Source organism: Pleurodeles waltl, chromosome 5, assembly GCF_031143425.1.
Source record: "Pleurodeles waltl isolate 20211129_DDA chromosome 5, aPleWal1.hap1.20221129, whole genome shotgun sequence".
Taxonomy (NCBI): Eukaryota; Metazoa; Chordata; class Amphibia; order Caudata; family Salamandridae; genus Pleurodeles; species Pleurodeles waltl.
This window is the reverse complement of record NC_090444.1, coordinates 282,345,892-282,367,524: the sequence shown is the minus strand read 5'-3', so window position 1 is coordinate 282,367,524 and position 21,633 is coordinate 282,345,892.

Here is a 21,633-nt window from a genome sequence, read left to right as displayed (position 1 = left end):
GTAGCTTGGCAACGAGCGTCAAGGCTTAACTTAGGGTACAGAATGTAAAGCATTCAAATATCACAAAACAGTAATTAAATAAAACACAGGAAACAGTTTAAAAATCCAAAACCAATTTATAAAAATAGATTATATTTTTATCTTTAAAATGACACCAAAACGAATAAAATCGGATAAGGGGAAACGGAGATATGAATTTTTAAAGAATTATTATTTTCTTAGCGCCTAGAAACAAAAAGCGCCAATCGGGTCATCTGGTTGCACCTCGACCGGGACAAAGTCAAAGTTTAAGGCCGACCGCGATGGAGCCCTGCTCGGCTACAGGCTGTGGGAGGCCTTGGTTAAAAGTTTACCTTCACACTTAGGGGGTCATTCTAACTCTGGCGGGCGGCGGAGGCCGCCCGCCAGAGTTCCCCCCTCCAGAATACCGCACCGCGGTCAGAAGACCAGTGTCAGAAGGCCGCCCGCCAGCCCAGCGGGAAACCCCCTTCCCACGAGGAAGCCGGCTCCGAATGGGAAGGTGTGGGAAGGTGCTACGGGTGCAGTTGCACCCGTCGCGAATTTCAGTGTCTGCTGAGCAGACACTGAAATTCTATGTGGGGGCCCCACGACACCCCATACCGCCATCCTGTTCCTGGCGGGCGAACCGCCAGGAACAGGATGACGGTATGGGGTGTCTGAATCCCCATGGCGGCGCAGCAAGCTGCGCCGCCATGGAGGATTCAGCAAGGCAGCGGAAAACCGGCGGGAGACCGCCAGTTTTCCTGTTCTGACCGCGGTCAGAATGCCCTGCGGGGCACCGCCAGCCTGTTGGCGGTGCTCCCGCCGACCCTGGCCCCGGCATGACCCCCTTAGTCTTTTTTTCGAAGATCAGCGGGACGAACCTGCCAGTCCAATCCGACCTCCTGGAGCCCTTCTCCGGATACGCGATGCTGGAATCCTCGGTGGAGATTTTTACCTTCGGACTTTTCGAGGTGAAAATCCTTCGACCGGGGTAAACCTGGATCTTGATCCGACGTCCATGGAGCCCTCCTCGAATATGCTGGCTGGGAGATCACGGTCAACTTTTTACCTTCGGACTTAGGGGGTCATTCTGACCTCGGCGGTAAAAGGCGCCTACCGCCGGTCAGAAATCCTCCATAATCCCACCGCGGTCGCGGAAACCCGCCACGGTCATTCTGACCCGCAGAAGGCAAACCTCCGAAAATCCGACCGCCACAACAGACCGCCAGACCAGCGGTCGGCGGAAAGGTGGAGGTGACCAAACCTCCACCGTCACGCCAACAGAAATACGCCCATGCCATTACGACCCACGAATCCACGCGGCGGTCATTCAAACGCGGTATTCCATTGGCGGGACACACCGGCGCGGTCAGAATACACACAAACGAACAAAACTCAGCCACATTGGACGATTTGAATCCCACACACCTGATACACATACACACACCACTCCCACACACACAATACAATATAAAACACACACCCACATCACCCACAAACCCCTACGCTTAAAGATTCGTAAAGAAGACAAGAGCGAGACACCAGCATCCAAAACATACCAGCCACAGCCACTCAACACCATCACCCACACACTATCCACACACAAAACAACACACACCACCACACTCAACTCACTTAAATACACATACTCCACCCCACACATCATACACACCACCCCATGGCACCCCAAAGACAACCCCGCTTCACAGACGAAGAACTCAGGGTCATGGTGGAGGAAATCGTTCGGGTAGAGCCCCAGCTGTTCGGCACACAGATACAATACACCAGCATTGCCCGGAGGACGGAGCTATGGCAGAGGATTGTCGACAGGGTGAACGCAGTGGGACAGCACCCCAGAAATCGGGAAGACATCAGGAAGCGATGGAACGACCTACGGGGGAAGGTGCGTTCCATGGTATCCAGGCACAACATCGCCGTGCAGAAGACTGGCGGAGGACCCCCACCTCAACCCCCACAATTCACATCATGGGAGGAGGAAGTCTTGAACATCCTGCATCCTGACAGCCTCGCAGGAGTCGGCGGAGGAATGGATACTGGTAAGTTGAAGCTTCAATACTGCTTCCCCCCCACCTGCATGCCAAATCAGACCCCAACCCTCACCCCCATCCTCGAACCCCACCCTCACCCCCATCCTCACCCCCACCCTCACCCCCACCACCATCCTCACCCCCACCACCATCCTCACCCCCACCCCCAGCACACCTATTCCCCGCCAATGTCTCACCATCACAACCCACACATCCCAAAACCTAGGCCTGCATGCGTCCACTAAGCATGGACACCCATCACCAAAGCATGCCCAATGCATATACACATCCCCCCCACAAGCCACCCTCACCAAAGCCCCCACACACGAATGCCAGCACTTGGGGACACGAGAACCCACAGATACACCCATATGCCACACATTGAAACTATAACCATACCTCTATACCCCTGCAGGACCCGACCGTCAACACACCGCGGCGGAGGGGCCAGAATTATCCACACCCCCCACCCAAGAGGCCGTCAGCGATGACAGCAGCTCTGTCGATCTGGACACCGATGACCAGCCCGGACCATCGGGGACCTCTGGACAGTCGGTTCCCCTCACACAGGCACAGGCCACTACAGACCCTAACCCCTCTGGGAACACCAGCACAGCTCCCACCCAGCGGGCCCATGCCTCTGTCTCCAGGGCGCGTCAATCTGCGGTGTGTCTACCACTACAGGGCACCCAGGATAACCCACCACCCCAACAACAACAGGGACCTGGGGGCAGTGGTAGTGGGCACACCGGCCAGGGGGCAGAGGCCCAGGGAAACAGGGCAACTCGGCGGGCAGCTGTGCGACAGGGGGGGGAGGAGAGGCCCAGGGAACCCACTCTCCACGAGGTCCTCACCACCATCATGGGAGCATACAACCGCTCCCAGGAGACGATGGCGACGGTACTGGCCCGGTTCCAGGAGATCCAGGTGCTGCAGGAGGAACACTATCGGGGGTACAGGGAGGACATCAGAGCCATCAACACCACCCTGGTTACCATGGTAGGGCTGCTGCAGGACCTCGTAAACAGCAGGGCGGACACTGAACAACACCCAAGGGCCCCTGCCACTAGCCTGGACCAAGAACAGCCATCCACCTCCGCCGGCGCTAGTGGACAGGAGGCCCCCGCACAGCAGCAGCCCACCAGACCCCCACCTCCTGCAGGAGAAGAACCACCCCGCAAGAGGGCCCTGAGATCTCGCAAGAAGACAGAGTAGGATGTCAAGACCCCCGCCAGCAAAGGATACCACCTGATGTCATCCCACTGTCCCACATTGTCACCCTGTCCATCCTTGAACTGCCCATGCTCCATCTCTCCACAGGCCTCTGGACAATGCACCTGTGTGACTGTTACTCTGGACTCTGCCATGGACATTCCTTCACCATAGCCCCCACCCACTTGAAACCACCCATCCCATTTTGAGCACTGAAATAAACACCTATTTTGCACCAAAATATCAGGAGTCTGGCTGTGATTTCAATAGATTGTAATTGACATGACAGTGCAAATATGTCCTTGTACATGGTGAAGTCAACAAACAGCTGCCACAAAGCTGTAGTCCATGGGGAAACGAAGCACAGGACTCGTAGTGGGGACCCCAGATCTGAAATCGGGAGGGAAAAGCCAAAACTCAGTCATCATACACTGGGGCAAATAGACAGGCAGCAGAGATGCTGCAGAGTAGTTAACATTTACTAAATTATCTTTGAAATGTTACCTGTGTCCTATTGGAAGTACTGTTCAATGATTCTGTCCCTGTTGTCTGTTTCAGCCCCGTCGTCTTCCTCCTCGTCACTCTCCTCAGGTTCCACCGCTGCCACAACACCACCGTCTCGACCATCCTCCTGCAGGAAAGGCACCTGGCGGCGCAAAGCCAGGTTGTGAAGCATGCAGCAGGCCACGATGATGTGACACACCTTCTTAGGTGAGTACTTTAGGGATCCACCGGTCATATGCAGGCACCTAAACCTGGCCTTTAGGAGGCCAAAGGTGCGTTCGATCACCCTCCTAGTACGCCCATGGGCCTCATTGTACCGTTCCTCTGCCCTGGTCCGGGGATTCCTTACTGGGGTCAGTAGCCACGACAGGTTGGGGTACCCAGAGTCCCCCACTAGCCATACACGGTGTCTCTGTAGCTGTTCCATCACGTAAGGGATGCTGCTATTCCTGAGGATGTAGGCGTCATGCACTGACCCTGGGAATTTGGCATTTACATGCGAGATGTACTGGTCAGCCAAACACACCACCTGGATGTTCATTGAATGGTAATTTTTTCTGTTCCTGTACACCTGCTCCCTGTCTCTTGGGGGAACCAAAGCCACATGGGTCCCATCAATGGCACCAATTACGTTGGGAATATGTCCAAGGGCGTAGAAATCACCCTTCACTGTAGCCAATTCGCCCACCTCAGGGAAAATGATGTAGGTTCCTCACGGATTTCATCAGGGCAGACAACACTCTGGATAACACCTTCGAAAACATGGGCTGAGACATCCCGGAAGCAATTCCCACGGTTGTCTGAAATGACCCACTTGCCAAGAAATGTAGTACTGACATGACCTGCACCAGAGGGGGAATCCCTGTGGGTTGGCGGATGGGGGACATCAGGTCGGGCTCCAGCTGGGCACACAGTTCATGGATAGTGGCACGGTTAAGACGGTAGGTCAGGATAATGTGGCGTTCTTCCATTGTCGACAGGTCCACCAGCGGTCAGTACACGGGAGGATTCATCCGTCTCCTCGCCCAACCCAGCGGACGGTGCCTAGGAAGGACAACATGGAGCACACAGTCAGGCAACCCACAGGTACGTACTCACAGCTAGCACAGTATACGATTCTCTATGCAGTGAATGGCGTGTCTGAGTGGCTATGCAAGGCCTAGGCCTGTGTGACGCAGTTGAAATTGAGCCATGTGGGCCCTGGAAATGGCGGCTGCCTGACCTGTGAAGTGTGACAATGGGATGTGAGGTCAATGCGCTGGCGTGGCACACCGCGGCGGGCGGCGGGCGAAGACCGCGGCGCGAAGCCGCATTGGTTAACATTGAAGCCTATGGGTTTCAGGAGCCAATGGCGAAGGGCGCCGGCGGTGGCGGGACGCACCGCCGCGGTACGCACCGCCGCGGACGTGACCGCCATTTTCTATCTACTTATCCACTTGCGACTTGAACTTTCACAGGAGAGGACCTATACTGCAAGTGTTGCTGTGACCTCGGTCTGGAAGGGACAATGGCTGCTGCGACTGGGGAAAGGGCCCCTGCCTTCACTGGAGAGGAGTTGGAGAAACTTGTGGATGGGGTCCTCCCCCAGTATGCGTTACTCTACGGTCCTCCAGACCAACAAGTGAGTTTAATTCAATATGGATTTGGGGCCACTGGCTGGCTTGGGGGCCTGGCGGGGATGGGGGGCATGTTGGGCATGGCGGGGGGCCTGGCGGGGATGGGGGGCATGTTGGGCATGGCGGGGGGCATGGCGGGGGGCCTGGTGGGGATGGGGGGCATGTTGGGCATGGCGGGGGGCATGGCGGGGGGCCTGGCGGGGATGGGGGGCATGTTGGGCATGGCGGGGGCATGGCGGGGGGCCTGACGGGGATGGGGGGCATGTTGGGCATGGCGGGGGGCCTGGCGGGGATGGGGGGCATGTTGGGCATGGCGGGGGGCCTGGCGGGGATGGGGGGCATGTTGGGCATGGCGGGGGGCATGGCGGGGGGCCTGGCGGGGATGGGGGGCATGTTGGGCATGGCGGGGGGCATGGCGGGGGGCCTGGCGGGGATGGGGGGCATGTTGGGCATGGCGGGGGGCATGGCGGGGATGGGGGGCATGTTGGGCATGGCGGGGGGCATGGCGGGGGGCCTGGCGGGGATGGGGGGCATGTTGGGCATGGCGGGGGGCATGGCGGGGATGGGGGGCATGTTGGGCATGGCGGGGGGCCTGGTGGGGGGCCTGGCGGGGATGGGGGGCATGTTGGGCATGGCGGGGGCATGGCGGGGGGCCTGGCGGGGATGGGGGGCATGTTGGGCATGGCGGGGGGCATGGCGGGGGGCCTGGCGGGGATGGGGGGCATGTTGGGCATGGCGGGGGGCCTGGCGGGGATGGGGGGCATGTTGGGCATGGCGGGGGGCCTGGCGGGGATGGGGGGCGTTGGGCCACTGGAAAGGAAAATGCTGAGAAACTTGAACGTGGTATTTCTCCCTCCCTGTACGTGTCACATAGGTCCGCGCCCATGAGAAGATCGGGATTTGGCGTGCCATCGCCAAGGAAGTCCGGGCCCTGGGGGTCCACCATCGACGGGGCACCCACTGCCGCAAGAGGTGGGAGGACATCCGCCGCGGGACCAAGAAGACCGCCGAGTCTCTGCTGGGGATGGCCTCCCAACGTAGGCGGGGTGCCTGCCGTCAACTGAGCCCCCTGATGTTCCGGATCCTGGCGGTGGCCTACCCTGAATTGGATGGGCGCGTGAGGGCAGCACAGCAGACACAAGGGGGTGAGTACAAGCATTATCTACTCTGTTGTCGCGCAGTGGAGGTGTCTGGGTGGGGGAGGAGGGCTGGGGGTCCCCCTAGGCCAGGGCGATATCTGTAGGCTGGGCACCCCCGTAAGCCCCTGTGTCCCCAGCCACCACCCTCAGTAGTTTGTCAGTACAGCCATCCCTGGGCCGTGTCATCCATGGGTGCAGTTGTCAACTCTAGGCGTGTAGGCCATGTTCCACGGAATGCGTAGCGGACCCCAAGTGCGCAACTTAGTGCAGGGGGCATCTGTGTCTGTCATGTCCGCTAACTGTCCCGGAGATCCATGTACTCAATATGCCTTTATTTCTCTCTCCCCCCCCCTTTTTGTTTGTCTTTCTGTGCTTGTGTGCATCAGCATCATCAGGCGGAGGAGAAGTGGCATCGGGGCAGGAGGGAGCTGCATCTCACATGGCCCAGGAGGGCCATGCCACAGAGTCAGACTGGACCAGTGAGACGGAGGGCGAGGGGAGCTCCACGACGGGGACGACTGGAGTCTGCAGCGACACGGACACGTCCTCGGAAGGGGGCTCCCTTGCGGGGGTGGCACCATCCGTGCCCCCCGCCATTACAGGTACAGCCGCCACCCAGCGCACCATCTCCGCCCTCCCAGCAGCCCCTCCGCGTTCGCCCCGTGCCCGCTCTGCCAGGAAGCCGGGCATCTCCTTCGCCCCAGGCACCTCAGGCCCTGCCCCTGTTACCCCCGCTGCCCTCAGTGAGGAGGTCATTGACCTCCTCCGAACGCTCATTGTTGGGCAGACTACCCTTTTGAATGCCATCCAGGGGGTGGAGAGGGAGGTTCATCGCAGCAATGCGTACCTGGAGGGCATTCATTCGGGTCAGGCTGCCCATCAGCGATCGTTCCAGGCTCTGGCCTCAGCACTGACGGCAGCCATTGTCCCTGTCTCCTGCCTGCCTCTACTAACTCCCTCCTCCCAGTCTCCTGTTCCTCTGCCTGTCCCACCCACACCATCAGACCAGCCTGCACACACCTCAATACCCAAGAGAAGCTCATCCAAACATAAGCACCACAGATCACGCAGACATTCACACACGCAACATTCCGATGCAGACATGCCAACAGTCACTACCACCTCTGTGACCCCCACCTCCTCGTCTCCCTCCTCCCTCCCTGTGACGTCTACACTCACACCTCCATTCACCTCACCATCAGCCAGTGTTTCCATCACCAGCACACCCTCCACTCCAGTCCGCACACGTGCAGTCACCACCCCCACTGCCATTTACACGTCCCCTGTGTCCTCTCCCACTGTGTCTGTCACCCCCTCTTCCACACCACACAAACGCAGCCACCCACCCACCCAACAGCCATCCACCTCACGACAGCCTATCCCTCCTGCACCTGCACCCAAAGACAGCAAACGTGACTCACCTACAACCACATCCTCTCCCTCCACTCCCATTCCCACTGTACCTACCACTCTCCATTGTCCCAAGAAGCTCTTCCTCGCCACTACTAACTTCTTTCCTGACCCTGAGCCCCCCCCTCCTTCTCGTCGGGGTAAGAAGAGCACCTCAGCCACCACCAGCCCTGCAGCCCCCTTGACAAGGGTGCAGGGGTATTGGAGCCCGCCAGCCCGCATGTCTGGATCTTCGCCCAGCAGCAAGGGGACAGCCAGCCCACCCCCTGGGAAGAGGAGCAGAAGGCGGAAGGGGCGCCGCAGGAGCCCGCCTTCTACATCCCCCCCGGACACCACCCAGAGACAGTCACCAGCCACAGCTCCAAAGGGAGGAAAGGGCCACAGGCCGACGACTAAGGAGGGCAAGGGCAGCAAGTTGGAGAGGTCAGGCAGCAGGCCTGCTGCCCAGGAGGAGCCCACAACCCCCATAGCCGCTGCCCCGGGAGGAACCGGCACAGCTGCCCCGGGAGAGCCCACCACCCCCATAGCCGCTGCCCAGGGAGGACCCAGCCCAGCTGGCCAGGAGGGCCCCACCACCCACAGCCCAGGTGGGCAGTGAAGGAGCACCATCCCCGCTGCCCAGGAGGGCACCACCAGGCAATTAGCAGTAGGCCATAGACCGTCCGCCGTCTCAAGAACCGCTGAACTGGGCCCCGCCGTCTCAAGAACCGCTGAACTGGGCCCTTCAAGGCAAGAAGCGCTGAACTGGGCCCCGCCGTCTCAAGAACCGCTGAACTGGGCCCTGCCGTCTCAAGAACCGCTGAACTGGGCCCCGCCGTCTCAAGAACCGCTGAACTGGGCCCTTCAAGGCAAGAAGCGCTGAACTGGGCCCCGCCGTCTCAAGAACCGCTGAACTGGGCCCCGCCGTCTCAAGAACCGCTGAACTGGGCCCCGCCGTCTCAAGAACCGCTGAACTGGGCCCCGCCGTCTCAAGAACCGCTGAACTGGGCCCCGCCGTCTCAAGAACCGCTGAACTGGGCCCTTCAAGGCAAGAAGCGCTGAACTGGGCCCCGCCGTCTCAAGAACCGCTGAACTGGGCCCTGCCGTCTCAAGAACCGCTGAACTGGGCCCCGCCGTCTCAAGAACCGCTGAACTGGGCCCTTCAAGGCAAGAAGCGCTGAACTGGGCCCCGCTGTCTCAAGAACCGCTGAACTGGGCCCCCCCGTCTCAAGAACCGCTGAACTGGGCCCCGCCGTCTCAAGAACCGCTGAACTGGGCCCCGCCGTCTCAAGAACCGCTGAACTGGGCCCCGCCGTCTCAAGAACCGCTGAACTGGGCCCTTCAAGGCAAGAAGCGCTGAACTGGGCCCCGCCGTCTCAAGAACCGCTGAACTGGGCCCCGCCGTCTCAAGAACCGCTGAACTGGGCCCCGCCGTCTCAAGAACCGCTGAACTGGGCCCCGCCGTCTCAAGAACCGCTGAACTGGGCCCTTCAAGGCAAGAAGCGCTGAACTGGGCCCCGCCGTCTCAAGAAGCGCTGAACTGGGCCCCGCCGTCTCAAGAACCGCTGAACTGGGCCCCGCCGTCTCAAGAACCGCTGAACTGGGCCCCGCCGTCTCAAGAACCGCTGAACTGGGCCCTTCAAGGCAAGAAGCGCTGAACTGGGCCCCGCCGTCTCAAGAACCGCTGAACTGGGCCCTGCCGTCTCAAGAACCGCTGAACTGGGCCCTGCCGTCTCAAGAACCGCTGAACTGGGCCCCGCCGTCTCAAGAACCGCTGAACTGGGCCCTTCAAGGCAAGAAGCGCTGAACTGGGCCCCGCCGTCTCAAGAACCGCTGAACTGGGCCCCGCCGTCTCAAGAACCGCTGAACTGGGCCCCGCCGTCTCAAGAACCGCTGAACTGGGCCCCGCCGTCTCAAGAACCGCTGAACTGGGCCCCGCCGTCTCAGGAACCGCTGAACTGGGCCCTTCAAGGCAAGAACCGCTGGCCCTTTGGCAGACGTGGCAGGGCAGGATCTATCTCGGGCAGGGCTGCAGGATGTCCTCTGGCCAACTTGCCTCCTCCAGTGGCAGTGGGGTCTGTTATGGACTGTATGGACTGTGGCTTTGCTCTCCCCAGGATGGCCCAGTGGGCAGGCCACCCACTGTATGGACTGTATGGACTGTGGCTTTGCTCTCCCCAGGATGGCCCAGTGGGCAGGCCACCCACTGTATGGACTGTATGGACTGTGGCTTTGCTCTCCCCAGGATGGCCCAGTGGGCAGGCCACCCACTGTATGGACTGTATGGACTGTGGCTTTGCTCTCCCCAGGATGGCCCAGTGGGCAGGCCACCCACTGTATGGACTGTATGGACTGTGGCTTTGCTCTCCCCAGGATGGCCCAGTGGGCAGGCCACCCACTGTATGGACTGTTTGGACTGTGGCTTTGCTCTCCCCAGGATGGGCCAGTGGTCATGGAGTCCCCTCGTGGATCTGGCGTCGTGTACTCAAGTGGCTGAGGTGCCCCCCCTTCCCTTCCCCCTGAGGTGCCTGTCCTATTTTCTTTCTGATGCCCCTGCAGTGTTCTCTCCGTGGAGTTCTTGTCGTGGGACTGGGCCTTGCCCCTTTGCACAGGACCCCTGTGATCCACGGACAGTGGTTGGACTACATTTAGTAGCTGTATATATTTTGTACATAGTTTATTTATTTATTGGGATTACTGGTGTCCATATTTCAATATATCTGCCCGTTTATGATCTCTTCTTTTGGTCTTTGCATTATTTCGGAGGGGGGTGGTTTGTGGGTTGTGACAGTGATCTGGGGAAATGCATTGATGTGTGTGTTGTAGTGGGTGTGGGTGGGTGGGTGTGTGCCGGTAATCTTTTCCCTCCCCTGTGTCGTAGGTGCCGTACTCACCGATGTCTTCCGCGCCGCCGGGCGTGCTCCTGGTATATGAGGAGGAATAGGAGTGCGGGGATGACCTGCAACTCTGGCTCCATACTGCCGGAATCTCGCGTGGAGTGCGTAGAGGTGAGCGTTTTCCCGTTCGTAGTCTGTTTCCGCCGTGTTCTTATCGGCGGTGCTCCCGCCCCGGAAAAGGTGGAAGATTGGTGGGTCGTAATAGGGTGGGCGGTACTTTGTCTGCCGCCGGGCTGTTTGCGGGAACCGCCGCGCTGTTTGTTTGTACCGCTGTGGCGGTCGGAGTGTTAAGTTGGCGGGCTGTGTTGGCGGTTCCCGCCAGGGTCAGAATTGCATATTTTAGACCGCCGGCCTGTTGGCGGCTTGGCCGCCGCTTTATCACCGACCGCCAGGGTCAGAATGAGGCCCATAGTCTCTTTTTCTGAGATTTTTCTTTACCGGGACGAACCAGCAAATCAGGCCGGGTCGCGGTTGAGGCAAGCCGGCTAGAGTTGCCGCGGCGGGTCGGTCCCTCTATGGAGCTTTTTTTTCAAAAGTTGTCCAAACTTCTCCAAACTTCTGGGGCTTCTCCCAGATGTCCTTTTAAGGTTCTTTTGAGGTCCACAGCTCATCCCAAGGGTCCAGAAGTTCTGAGATGGTCCTTGGGGGGTGCGGACTACAACTCCCAGAATACACCTGGCGCAAACTCCTTTTTGGCCACTGGACAGTGGTCAGCTGGTCGCTTTCTTCAGGAGTTGGTGCAGGGGACTCTGGTTAGCAATTTTTCACCTGTAGCAAACAGGGAGACCCTCCTTGAACCAGTTGAAGCCAGGCAAAGTCCTTCTTGTGGTGAAGCCCAAGTGTGCAGCTGGTGCAGTCCTTCTGAGTGCAAGTTCCAGGTGCAGGCCAGGGGTCCAGCAGGGCAGTCCTTCTTCTTCTGTTGTTCTTCCTTGTTGGATGTGGTAGGGAACTGAGGTGTGGGTGCAGGTCTGCCAGTTTTATCCTTGCTCCTGGGTGAAAAGCAGGGGAGTCCTGGTTCTCCAATCAGGTGCAGGGTCCTTCCCCCTGTGATGATCACTTCCTGGGAAGTGTGGCAAAAATCAATCCCAGGAGGCAACATTCTCTAAAAATCCATCATGGCTGAATCGGATTTTTGGAGGTTACATCTGGCTGAGCCCACCCACTGGTGTGGCTAAAAATCATAAACACACCCCTCTCCTGCCCTCTCCTAATCTAATCAAGGGGGCACCTAGTTGTCTGGGGTTGCAGGATGTGGGGGTGTTGCTGGTTGCTCCAAATGTCCTTCTCTGCCTTTGAAGACCAGTTTGGCAGCCCTCCCCCTTCCTGCCTCACCATCTGCTGAGGGGAGATTCCCTCCCACAGGCACATTCCTTTGTGTGAAGCCAGGCCACTTCACACCTCATCAAGGCAGCTTGGTCAAGCTGCTCAAGGCTGGCCAATCAGAGCACAGCAGCAAAAACAATGCAGGGCTGAAATTGACAACTTTTCAGGTAAAGTTTAAAACTCTTTACCTGAACAAGTTATATTAAATCCAACAACTGGAAGTTGTGGGATTTATTACAAAAATTAATTTGATACCAAACTCTTGGTATGCATCATTTAAGGAGACTTTAAAAATTAAAATAAAGTCTCCCCATTCTAGCCTATGAAGGCCATTTACTACAATGAGGGAAAAACGAATTTGGCTGTTTTTACCTCACCAGGGCTTATAAAACTATTTTTATAAGGTCCCTGCTTATAGTTACATGGCACCCAGCCCTAGGGGCACATAGGGCACACCTTAGGGGTGACTTATATGTAAAAATAAGATAGTTTAAGACTTTGGAACTACTTTTAATTCCAAAGTCGAATTTGCATATAACTTTAGTTTAAAAGCAGCCAGCAAGGCAGGCCTACCTTTAAAATGACACTGGGCACCTCAGCAGTACACCTATGGGTGCACTACCTATGCTGTGGTCCCTAAACCTACATTCCCTACCATATACTAGGGACTTATAGGTAGGTTAACTTAGCCAATTATAATTAGCCTAATTTGCATATTGATTTTACACAGAGCACAGGCCCTGGGACTGGTTAGCAGTACCCAGGGCACCATCAGAGTCAGGAAAACACCAGCAAAAAGTGGAAAATGGGGGCAAAAAGTTAGGGGGCCTCTGCAATCAACCCTGTTTTCTCACACAAGCCCCCCAGCCCACACGCCCAGGAGACTCAGCCCAACCCTGGGAGAGTCTTCCTGGCTTGTTAGGCGAGGAAGACAGTGAAGAAAACTGGCTGTCCCTTTGCAGGGCCTACTCTGCCTTACATCCTCCTGTCAGGGTCACTCCCTCTGGGTAGTGAACCCACCACAACAGTGAAAGGACCCATCTCAAACTGAAACTTCCCTCTAGGGGGTCTTCCTCCTCTCTCTCTGCCAACTTGGGTAGTGAGGTGCCCACCTCCCCTACTCCTAACTTTGCTAGGGCAACACCTAGCTTACCCAAAGAGGTCACCCAACACTTGAGCAACCCCACCATGACCAACAGGGTCAGGGGGCCTACTTTGCTATTGGCCCTGGGGTCTGCCTCCCAGGCCAAGTACAGTGCTGCCAGGAAGGCTAGCACCCAGCAGAGGCTACTGACAGCTGTCAGTTCCCAGAACCACACCCTAAGCTCTCCACTGACAGGTGGCTGAGCTGCTTTAGGGGCAACTGTGGGGTCCTGGCACCTCTCTCGCTGTCTAGACTGGGGGGCTACCACCTCCTGTGGCAGACACCCTCCTTCCACTCTCCCTTCTGTCAGTGCAGGGGCAACACCCTGCATCTGGACAGCTGCCTGACTACTCAGGACTTCCTTGGGGTCAGGTGAGGCCTCACCAGTGCCAACTCTGGGCTCCCCCCCTACTGGGGCAGAAGGCCTTTGACTCCCTGGAACTCTCCTTAAGAGTGGCCTACCCTTCCTTTTCTTCTTTCCTTTTCTTGGGGACCCCTGTCTCCTAACTGTAGGGACTGACTCCCCAGTACTTTGGGTTAGGGGGGGCGCCCTGGGCGACCACCCCATCTGGGACCAGACTCAGCTCTGGGAGGTCATTGCCCAGGATACAATCTAGGGGGAGGTCAGCACTGACTACCACCCTAAACCAGTCAAGGATACCCTCCCTCTCTAGGGGCACTATGGCTACAGGTTTGGAGGTGACCCCCGTGGCTATCCTGACTTTCCTTGGCTCTCCTGGGACATACATGTCTGGGGTCACTAACCGGTCACTCACTATAGTGTGACTGGCACAGGTGTCTCTCAGGCCAGTGGTAGTGATCCCATTCACTTGAATGGGGTGGAAGTGCCTACTCCCACCCTCAGGGATCACCAGCTTACCATCTGGTCCTGTCTCCTAGCTCAATGCTAGGAGGACTTCATCATCTGAAGAGTCCTCCTCCATGGCTACACTGGACAGCCCAGTGCTAACCACCTTCTTTGGACAGGCTGCATCTCCTCTGAAGTGACCTGTCTGCTGACAGTCAAAGCAAGCCTTACTGTCCAAGAGCTTTTTTAACCCTGGGTCTCCCTGTCTCTGCTTGTCAGAGTGGGAGTAGGATTTACTCTCCTCCTTCTTAGGGTTCTGGGGTACTGAGGGAGTCTCTGTGGTGGGCTTACCACCTCCCTCCTTAGGTTTTTGGGGACCTGACCCCCCCTTCTTGGAGTCTCCCCCCTGGGACTTGACAACCACCCTGGTTCTCAACCACTCATCAGCTGCCTCCCCTAGCTCTCTAGGGTTGGTCAGCTTAGAGTCCACTAGATGCTGGCGTAACCTTTCTTGGGTACAATTGGTCAAGATGTGCTCTCTCATGATCAGATTGTATAACCCCTCATAAGTATTTACTTTGTTACCAATAATCCAGCCCTCTAGTGCCTTAAGTGAGGTGTCTACAAAGTCAACCCAAGACTGGGTACGGACCTTCTGGGTGTCCCTGAACTTCATTCTATACTGCTCTGGGGTTAGACCAAACTTCTTGGTTAAGCACCTCTTCATACTAGGGTATGAATCTGCCTCCTCCCCCCTTAAGGTCAGAAGCCTATCCCTCCCTGAGTTGGGGACCAACTCCCACAAAAGGGAACCCCAGTATTGAGGCCTAACCCTCCTCATTTGGAGTGCCCTCTCAAAGGCCTCCAACCACTTGTCTATATCATCCTCCTCTATATAAGCAGGAACCACCCCCTTGGGTAATCTGGGGCAAACCCCCCACCCATGGACACCTCAACTTCTCTGACGCTGCCACCATCTCTTTTCTCTTTCTTTGCCCACTTTTTCTTTTCTAGGGCCAGCTTCTCTGCCTCCAAAGCTATGAATGCTAGCTGGGCCTCCAGCTCTCTTTCTCTGAGGGACAGGTTCTCTCCTCCTGAAGGGACCCCCTTCCCCCAGCTAGCTTTGGGTCTGCCCCTAGTGACTGTATGTAATGAGGACCGGTCTTCCTCATCCTCACTTAGGCTCAGATGCCCTCCCTCCCCTGAGTGGTTAGAGCTAGCATCCTCCCCTACTTCTCCCTCCTCTGGAGCTTCCACTGGGTCTACCTCTTGGGCCTCAGCCCATGCTGTCAGGGATTTGATCAGGACATGCTTCCTGAGGTCATTGGTTGCAGGCAACCCTCTTTCAGTACACAACCCCCTACGCTGGACTACTGTCAGTGTGGGTAGGCTAGCCAGATCAAGCTCCATGGTTCCCTAGTTTTGTGTCAACAAAAACTTTTTGCAAAAATTGGAAACAAGAATTTAGAAAAATCACAAAAATTCAATAATTAAAATTAATCCAAATTAAAAATTAAAAACAATTTTTGCACTAGGACAATTTAAAGGATTTTTAATTTGTTTTACTTAAAACTGTAACGTGATACTGAACACAAGTACAGGATCCCACCACTGCTCACCAAAAATGTTGGAAAATGGGTTATTGGTAAGGGCAGGTAGGTACCTACACTTAGCAATAGGCCACTAACCTCCACTAAGGTCCAGTTAGGTCTCAGTAAATTAAACCCAGCTCAACCCTTGGTAGCTTGGCAACGAGCGTCAAGGCTTAACTTAGGGTACAGAGTGTAAAGCATTCAAATATCACAAAACAGTAATTAAATAAAACACAGGAAACAGTTTAAAAATCCAAAACCAATTTATAAAAATAGATTATATCTTTATCTTTAAAATGACACCAAAACGAATAAAATCGGATAAGGGGAACCGGAGATTATGAATTTTTAAAGAATTATTATTTTCTTAGCACCTAGAAACAAAAAGCGCCAATCGGGTCATCTGGTTGCACCTCGACCGGGGCAAAGTCAAAGTTTAAGACCGACCGCGATGGAGCCCTGCTCGGCTACAGGCTGCGGGAGGCCTTGGTTAAAAGTTTACCTTCACACTTAGGGGGTCATTCTGACCCCGGCGGTCATGGACCGCCGGGGCCAGGGTTGGAGGGAGCACCGCCAACAGGCTGGCGGTGCTCCACAGGGTATTCTGACCGCGGCGGATCAGCCGCGGCCAGAAAGGGAAAACCGGCGGTCTCCCGCCGGTTTTCTGCTGCCCTGGGAATCCCCCATGGCGGCGCAGCTTGCTGCGCCGCCATGGGGGATTCTGACACCCCATACAGCCATCCTGTTCCTGGCGGTTCGCCCGCCAGGAACAGGATGGCGGTATGTGGTGTCGTGGGGCCCCTGGGGGCCCCTGCAGTGCCCATGCCAAAGGCATGGGCACTGCAGGGGCCCCCGTAAGAGGGCCCCACTTTGTATTTCAGTGTCTGCCTTGCAGACACTGAAATACGCGACGGGTGCCACTGCACCCGTCGCACCTTCCCACTCCGCCGGCTCAATTCTGAGCCGGCGTCCACGTGGGAAGGATGATTTGCACTGGGCTGGCGGGCGGCCTTTTGGCGGTCGCCCGCCAGCCCAGTGCAAATCCCAAAATACCCTTAGCGGTCTTTCGACCGCGGAGCGGTATTTTGGAGGGGGGAACTCTGGCGGGGGGCCTCCGCCGCCCGCCAGGGTGAGAATCACCCCCTTAGTCTTTTTTTCGAAGATCTTCTTCAGCGGGACGAACCTGCCAGTCCAATCCGACCTCCTGGAGCCCTTCTCCGGATACGCGATGCTGGAATCCTCGGTGGAGATTTTTACCTTCGGAGTTAGTCGTTTTTTCGAGGTGAAAATCCTTCGACCGGGGTAAACCTGGATCTTGATCTGACGTCCATGGAGCCCTCCTCGGATACGCTGGCTGGGAGGTCCCGGTCAACTTTTTACCTTCGGACTTAGGGCCTGATTCTAACTTTGGAGGACGGTGTTAAACCGTCCCAAAAGTGGCGGATATACCACCTACGGTATTACGAGTTCCATAGGATATAATGGACTCGTAATACGGTAGGTGGTATATCCGCCACTTTTGGGACGGTTTAACACCGTCCTCCAAAGTTAGAATCAGGCCCTTAGTCTCTTTTTCTGAGATTTTTCTTTACCGGGACGAACCAGCAAATCAGTCCAGGTCGTGGTTGAGGCAAGCCGGGTTGTGGTTGAGGCAAGCCGGCTAGAGTTGCCGCGGCGGGTCGGTCCCTCTATGGAGCTTTTTTTTCAAAAGTTGTCCAAACTTCTCCAAACTTCTGGGGCTTCTCCCAGATGTTCTTTTAAGGTTCTTTTGAGGTCCACAGCTCACCCCAAGGGTCCAGAAGTTCTGAGATGGTCTTTGGGGGGGTGCGGACTACAACTCCCAGAATGCACCTGGCGCAAACTCCTTTTTGGCCACTGGACAGTGGTCAGCTGGTCGCTTTCTTCAGGAGTTGGTGCAGGGGACTCTGGTTAGCAATTTTTCACCTGTAGCAAACAGGGAGTCCCTCCTTGAACCAGTTGAAGCCAGGCAAAGTCCTTCTTGTGGTGAAGCCCAAGTGTGCAGCTGGTGCAGTCCTTCTGAGTGCAGGTTCCAGGTGCAGGCCAGGGGTCCAGCAGGGCAGTCCTTCTTCTTCTGTTGTTCTTCCTTGTTGGATGTGGTAGGGAACTGAGGTGTGGGTGCAGGTCTGCCAGTTTTATCCTTGCTCCTGGGTGAAAAGCAGGGGGGTCCTGGTTCTCCAATCAGGTGCAGGGTCCTTCCCCTGTGATGACCACTTCCTGGGAAGTGTGGCAAAAATCAATCCCAGGAGGCAACATTCTCTAAAAATCCATCATGGCTGAATCGGATTTTTGGAGGTTACATCTGGCTGAGCCCACCCACTGGTGTGGCTAAAAATCATAAACACACCCCTCTCCTGCCCTCTCCTAATCTAATCAAGGGGGCACCTAGTTGTCTGGGGTTGCAGGATGTGGGGGTGTTGCTGGTTGCTCCAAATGTCCTTCTCTGCCTTTGAAGACCAGTTTGGCAGCCCTCCCCCTTCCTGCCTCACCATCTGCTGAGGGGAGATTCCCTCCCACAGGCACATTCCTTTGTGTGAAGCCAGGCCACTTCACACCTCATCAAGGCAGCTTGGTCAAGCTGCTCAAGGCTGGCCAATCAGAGCACAGCAGCAAAAACAATGCAGGGCTGAAATTGGCAACTTTTCAGGTAAAGTTTAAAACTCTTTACCTGAACAAGTTATATTAAATCCAACAACTGGAAGTTGTGGGATTTATTACAACAATGAATTTGATACCAAACTCTTGGTATGCATCATTTAAGGAGACTTTAAAATTAAAATAAAGTCTCCCCATTCTAGCCTATGAAGGCCATTTACTACAATGAGGGAAAAACAAATTTGGCTGTTTTTACCACACCAGGGCTTATAAAACTATTTTTATAAGGTCCCTGCTTATAGTTACATGGCACCCAGCCCTAGGGGCACATAGGGCACACCTTAGGGGTGACTTATATGTAAAAATAAGGTAGTTTAAGACTTTGGAACTACTTTTAATTCCAAAGTCGAATTTGCATATAACTTTAATTTAAAAGCAGCCAGCAAGGCAGGCATGCCTTTAAAATGACACTGGGCACCTCAGCAGTGCACCTATGGGTGCACTACCTATGCTGTGGTCCCTAAACCTGCATGCCCTACCATATACTAGGGACTTATAGGTAGGTTAACTTAGCCAATTATAATTAGCCTAATTTGCATATTGATTTTACACAGAGCACAGCCCCTGGGACTAGTTAGCAGTACCCAGGGCACCATCAGAGTCAGGAAAACACCAGCAAAAAGTGGAAAATGGGGGCAAAAAGTTAGGGGGCCTCTGCAATCAGCCCTGTTTTCTCACAAAACTGGTTTGGGATTTTTCCAGTGCTGTGTTTTTAGCATTTGTGTGCATCATAAATACTTTACATATTGTCTCCAAGTTAGGCCTGACTGCTTTTCTGCTAATTTATGAGCGGGTTGAGCACAAGTTAATTTAGTGACATCTGTGGCCAAGCCTGACAGGGATTGTGGGGGTTGTGTCAGCAAATATAATAGTGAAGCCCATAAATGAAAGATTCTCAAGGCAAACAGGCAGCTTAATTGCCATTATTGCTAGTCAATAAAAACTACCAAACAAGTACACCACTATCTCAACAGAACCTTACAAAAATATTTCATATAAGGAAAGGGAGCTGAAATGAAGAAAGATAAAGAGATAAACAATGACATATACATTTCAGAAATGAGAGAAACACCACTGAGGACCAATTTTTATTGCGGGTATTTATGACATTGTTCCGAACAACTCCAACAGAAATTCAGTTGCAAACCATTACAGCTATATTACCTCCCACCCTAAACAAGGAGACTGGATTCTCACAGAGTAGCAACAAATAAAGGACATTACTAAAGGAAAAAGATTGCCCAAAAAGTATAATTCAATAAAGTCAGTGTATAGCAATTAATTGTTAAGGACAGTCATAGCACTGTTGTAAGAGCCATCAGCTGTTGGGATGTGAAATTCTCCTGTGTGGAATGTGGGCACGTTCCGTTGCACTGAGTGCACAAATACATGCATATCTGATATCCTGACTTTTATTTTGGCACTAGTGTATAACTAATGTAGTCAGTCGTACTAGTACTTCCATTAAATTAAACCAGTTCCAGCACAGACCTGCATGGATTCTTTATAGCATGTTGTTAACAAGCGCCCAAACATTGTAAATAGAACGTGGTCACCTATGGGAAAGAGTTGCTTACATATGACTTGGTAATGGTCAGCGGCAAAAATAAAAGGTTCAAAGATGTATAGAAATAATTTTTAAATGAAAGACAGAATTTAAGACTTGTACACCGGTAGAAGTCTTAAATTTCGTCTTTCAATTAAAAATGATCACTCTTTTGGAGCGTTGTAGAGTTTTTATTGCGTTCAGTATCTTTAATAAACTAGTTTGAGAAATTTTAAAGATAAAGGTCAATCTATCAATCATGCAGATTCACTTTTATGCGTGTGATGTGTGTTTAGCTTACTAGTGTAACACAAAAGATAAGTTAAGAACAGAGGAGGGATAAACGGTGGGAGGCGAATGTGTGGGGGTGGAAGGGCGATGGCTTCAGCATATTTTCTGTTGGTACTTTCTATAGGTTCACAGCAATCGGATTTCTCAACTTTGCTCTCTCTTTTTAACGGTGAGGCATGAGCTCACACGTGCTATGGCGTCTTTCAAATTTTCAATAAGAAGTATTCCGAATAAAACCAAAAACCCACGATCATCCTTCCTCTGTCAACCTATATTTTTCACTCAGATGCCGAACTGACTCATCTGCTTTTGCTGTTATGGTTCATCATTCTCTGAACTGGAATCCCATAAATACCTGGATGTCCAGCCAGGCTTGCATAGACTTCAGATGAATTTAGCACACCCAGAAATAGAGTCGTTTACATAAGTTCGACAGGACAGAGCTAACGCAGGACATGCAAAAAGTCAAAGACTGCACCGCTAGATCCCAGGCCTCCTACAACAGGATACCTTCTGGTGTTTTAAGTAAGAGAACCTTACATGTGTGTTGAACCTCGCATCTTTGTAGTGTTTCCCCCCTAAATATTTGCCTTCTAACTACCTGTTCTTGCTGACTTCGTTATTGCCTTACGACTTTGAGCATTTTACCACTGCTAGCCATTTCAAAAGTGCACGTGCTCTCTGCTTATACCCAATTGGCATGTTTAATTTAATTATATGTCCTTAGTAAAGTGCACTCTATGTGCCCAGGGCCTTCAAAATAAATGCTACTAGCGGACCCGCAGCACTGATTGTACCATCCACTTAGGTAGACCTTTAAACATGTCTCAGGCCTGCCATTGCAGAGTTGTGTTTATAGTTTAAACTGCCACTTTGACCTGGCAAAATAAACCTTGTGCCAGGCCCAAACCTTCCTTTTTAGGGTCGAGCCTGCGTTGCATGCGCTCGCGTATGCGTATCGCAGCGAGACGCTTTTGTATTTAAAAAAGGGCTCGGAGCCCTGTCAACTTCACGTCAGTGTTTTTTATTGGTTCGTGGGCTTGTCTAATAAAATCTTCTTGCTTTCATTAGTCGAAGGCAAGCATACGTCATGCCTTTTCCGGTGGCTAGCCCTCCTCGAGCGCAGCGACCAAGTACAGAAAACATGCGAGGCTCGCTGTTTTCCATCGGGCTTGTGGACTTCTTTTTCTCTAATTTACGAGCGCAATCTCGCTTGGCAGAAGTCAAGCGCTTTACATAATTAATTTCACTTTTTCGGGTTGTGTACATAAATGCACTTTTGCCCGATAGGTGAAAAGTCGGGTTAGGAGTTTACAATGCAATCAGCTCTAACATGAGCAAACGCGAGACCCGTTGCATTGTAAATGCTTGTTAAAACATGTAACCTACCCCTGCCCTCTGGGCCCTGGGCAGCCCAGAGGGCAGGGTGTAATATATTGCCTATCCCT